We start from the raw sequence: 5,000 nt of genomic DNA on the forward strand, positions 1-5,000 counted from the left end.
TACCATGGCTAAACAAACCTGGCCTGCCCAAACTCATTCCCCACTCTATCTCGTTGTCTACAGAGCTGTGGGTTTCCTATAGGGGGAGCACGTCTATGCTCTTAGCTCTACTCAGCTCAGCTACCACACCTCGCTTAACTCTATCCCGTCCCTCCATTAATATTTAGACTCCCCTACTCGCAAACTGTCCATTAGAAGAAGAGAGGAAAAGAAGGATGAGACAGTGAAACCTTTCCAGAGAGAAAAAAAAACCCTTTTGTGAATCACCCATATTTCAGTTTTGAACATTTAAAGGAACCTTTCCTCGCCTTTCCTCCCCAAGTTTCGTCAGAATCTTCTTTAGACGAAACCTCTCCTGTTTGCTGAGCTCTTCGTACCCAGCCGTTTGTCTAATCTTCATAACAGAGTCAACAAACCTGTCAAAATCTGAGAAGAAATCTGACACTTCCTCGGACTGTCTGCCATAGGTTTTCGTCAAGGAAATCATTAATCTCTACAATGAGTATGACTGCTGATCACCTTGTGACACAATATCAGCAAACTGAGATAGGCTATCATCCTCTAACATGTCCTCATCTTGATTTCCAGCGTTTTCACAGTGTGACTCACCTGTTGCAAGGGACCTGACTCTCAGCCTCAGCTGGGTGACTGTCTCTCACTGGTTTCTGTCTGTCCTGCATACATCCACATCCTGTGCTTCAGTATCACCCAGATTACCGTCATTTACAGTATTGCTGTCTTGCTCAGTTGTTACATTTCCCTCCATACCAGGTTGCGGTATCTCCTGCCGCCTGCTGCGTTGTTACATTTCCCTCCATACCAGGTTGCGGTATCTCCTGCCGCCTGCTGCGCTGTTTGTGGGCTACCGCCCTCAGCGGTGCTGCCAGGCTGTGATTTATCCTGATTTATCCTCATGTTGGTTTGTTTTATAGTCTGATTTATCCTCATGTTGGTTTGTTTTATAGCTGATTTATCCTCATGTTGGTTTGTTTTATAGCTGATTTATCCTCATCTTGGCTTGTTTTATAGCTGATTTATCCTCATGTTGGTTTGTTTTATAGCTGATTTATCCTCATGTTTGTTTGTTTTATAGCTGATGTATCCTCATGTTTGTTTGTTTTATAGTCTGATTTATCCTCAGTTTGGTTTGTTTTATAGCTGATTTATCCTCATGTTGGTCTGTTTTATAGCTGATTTATCCTCATGTTTGTCTGTTTTATAGCTGATTTATCCTCATGTTTGTTTGTTTTATAGCTGATTTATCCTCATGTTTGTCTGTTTTATAGCTGATTTATCCTCATGTTTGTCTGTTTTATAGTCTGATTTATCCTCATGTTGGTTTGTTTTATAGCTGATTTATCCTCATGTTTGTCTGTTTTATAGCTGATTTATCCTCATGTTGGTTTGTTTTATAGCTGATTTATCCTCATGTTTGTCTGTTTTATAGCTGATTTATCCTCATGTTGGTTTGTTTTATAGCTGATTTATCCTCATGTTGGTTTGTTTTATAGTCTGATTTATCCTCATGTTGGTTTGTTTTATGGCTGATTTATCCTCATGTTGGTTTTTTTTATAGTCTGATTTATCCTCATGTTGGTTTGTTTTATAGCTGATTTATCCTCATGTTTGTTTGTTTTATAGCTGATTTATCCTCATGTTGGTTTGTTTTATAGTCTGATTTATCCTCATGTTTGTTTGTTTTATAGTCTGATTTATCCTCATGTTGGTTTGTTTTATAGCTGATTTATCCTCATGTTTGTTTGTTTTATAGCTGATTTATCCTCATGTTGGTTTGTTTTATAGCTGATTTATCCTCATGTTTGTTTGTTTTATAGTCTGATTTATCCTCATGTTGGTTTGTTTTATGGCTGATTTATCCTCATGTTTGTTTGTTTTATAGTCTGATTTATCCTCATCTTGGTTTGTTTTATAGCTGATTTATCCTCATGTTGGTTTGTTTTATAGCTGATTTATCCTCATGTTTGTTTGTTTTATAGCTGATTTATCCTCATGTTGGTTTGTTTTATAGCTGATTTATCCTCATGTTGGTTTGTTTTATAGCTGATTTATCCTCATGTTGGTTTGTTTTATAGCTGATTTATCCTCATGTTGGTTTGTTTTATAGCTGATTTATCCTCATGTTTGTCTGTTTTATAGCTGATTTATCCTCATGTTGGTTTGTTTTATAGCTGATTTATCCTCATGTTTGTCTGTTTTATAGCTGATTTATCCTCATGTTGGTTTGTTTTATAGCTTGATTTATCCTCATGTTGGTTTGTTTTATAGTCTGATTTATCCTCATGTTGGTTTGTTTTATGGCTGATTTATCCTCATGTTGGTTTTTTTTATAGTCTGATTTATCCTCATGTTGGTTTGTTTTATAGCTGATTTATCCTCATGTTTGTTTGTTTTATAGCTGATTTATCCTCATGTTGGTTTGTTTTATAGTCTGATTTATCCTCATGTTTGTTTGTTTTATAGTCTGATTTATCCTGTCATGTTGGTTTGTTTTATAGCTGATTTATCCTCATGTTGGTCTGTTTTATAGCTGATTTATCCTCATGTTGGTTTGTTTTATAGCTGATTTATCCTCATGTTTGTTTGTTTTATAGTCTGATTTATCCTCATGTTGGTTTGTTTTATGGCTGATTTATCCTCATGTTTGTTTGTTTTATAGTCTGATTTATCCTCATCTTGGTTTGTTTTATAGCTGATTTATCCTCATGTTGGTTTGTTTTATAGCTGATTTATCCTCATGTTTGTTTGTTTTATAGCTGATTTATCCTCATGTTGGTTTGTTTTATAGCTGATTTATCCTCATGTTGGTTTGTTTTATAGCTGATTTATCCTCATGTGGTTTGTTTTATAGCTGATTTATCCTCATGTTGGTTTGTTTTATAGCTGATTTATCCTCATGTTGGTTTGTTTTATAGCTGATTTATCCTCATGTTGGTTGGGATGCAGTGCTGCCTGAGGGTTGGTTGGTCTTAGTATTTGTTAAAGGGTTAGTGAGTCTCAGAACCGGCTGCTTCAGGGGACTCTTTTCGGGGTTCAGTTCTCGGGTTTTCAGATCTTTTTTGTACATTTATCAACAATGGAAACCGGCCTAATTCCACCCTACATGCCTCGTTTGGTGTTTTCCTTTGTATTGTCAGAATCATTCTGCAGAATTCAGCCTGTAGGGTTTCTGCAGGATGCTTGTCCCATCTAGTGTAGCTGGGAGGACTGTCTCTCTCTCTATCGCTCTCTCTTTCTGTCGCTGTCTCTCTCTCTCTCACACACACACACACACACACACACACACACACACACACACACACACACACACAGGGGCAAGGGAGAACATGGTGGGGACAAAAGGCATTACAGAAGCTTTGTAATATAAAACTATAGAAACGGCCTCTTAAAAAGGGGAGGACACACAGCAGCAGCCTGACGCGGGTCCCAGCCAGCTGTCTGCTGTTCGTCAAGCCGGCAGGGTCACCCCTCCACTTATAGTAGGAGGCAGCCCGGGGAGGCGCAGGGCGCTGCTCCACTGTGCTAAATAACACACAGGAGCACGCCAAGGTCAGGTCACACACCCCTCCTCCGCTTTTGTTGGTGGTGTGTGTGTGTCTGTGTGTGTGTGTGTGTGTGTGTGTGTGTGTGTGTGTGTCGGCGGGGGTTCGTTTTCCCTTACTAAGAGTTATCTATCTGTCGCCTGTGTTTCTCGTGGCCCAAATGCTATTTTTGTGATTGTTTTCCTCCTCTACGGTATCCTTACATCGATGCAGTCACCAACAAGAGTACTTTCACGTCTTGCTCTCTCTCTCTCTCTCTCTCTCTCTCTCTCTCTCTCTCTCTCTCTCTCTCTCTCTCTCTCTCTCTCTCTCTCTCTCTCTCTCTCTCTCTCTCTCTCTCTCTCTGTCTCCATCCAATACAATTCAGTAAGGCTTTATTGGCATGACTGCGTTCATTACAATGTTGCCAACCAGGTGACAGTGAAATAGGTTAATAGAGTATTAAACAAAGCAAGCAAATAAATAAATAAATAAATAAATAAATAAATAAATAAATAAATAAATAAATAAATAAATGGAAAAAGGAATCGGTAGAACTGGTAGAAATACAGAATAGTATTTGACCGGTAATCCGCCGACTGACCTTTCCCAGAGAGCAAAGAATCTTTGGCCCAAATATGGCCCACATCTGCGGGTATCTCACGGCCCACATTTGGCCTTGAATGGCGGCGTTGTCTCAGGGTGAGTGTGGCTGCCTCAACTCAGCCACACTTGGGCCACATCTGGCCCACATAGTATGTGCTGTAGCCCAAGTCGAGCCCCGTTCATTACATTTGAGCCATGTCTGGCCCACACAACACTTGCCATAACCCAAGCCAGGCCCAGTTTATGAGATTTGGGCCACGTGTGGCCCACACAACAGTTGCCAGTGCCATAACTGAGCTCTAAGTACCAAAAGTTCCCCATATTAGGCCCAAACGTGTCTGCTATCTGGGTTAGGCTATGGCATTCTGACACATATTGCGCTGCAAGGTGTGCACTTTGGCCCTGCCCTAAAATAAGTGGCCATTGGTCTTTCTTGTCCAGGAGTAGAACATTTTGTAATCTGGTTTTCAAATTTCTCCTGGTATTTTTCTCTCATGTTTTGGAATTTCTCATAATTTAGGAGGAAGTGCAAGTGCAAGTGCAAGTGCTCTCTCTCTCTCTCTCTCTCTCTCTCTCTCTCTCTCTCTCTCTCTCTCTCTCTCTCTCTCTCTCTCTCTCTCTCTCTCTCTCTCTCTCTCTCTCTCTCTCTCTCTCGCTCTCGCTCTTGCTCTCTCTCTCTCTCGCTCGCTTGCTCACTTGCTCTCTCTCGAATTAACTGTTAGAAATGCTTTGGAAAGGAGAGGGTTTACCAGCTCTATGAAGAGGACCCGTTTCCTGATTTTGAATTGTTACCAAGTTTAGAATGTTGTTCTGGTTTACTGTTGGATGTCAAACAGAGAAAAGCTTTAGATCTGC

This window comes from Lampris incognitus, chromosome 13, assembly GCF_029633865.1.
Source record: "Lampris incognitus isolate fLamInc1 chromosome 13, fLamInc1.hap2, whole genome shotgun sequence".
In the NCBI taxonomy this organism is placed as follows: Eukaryota; Metazoa; Chordata; class Actinopteri; order Lampriformes; family Lampridae; genus Lampris; species Lampris incognitus.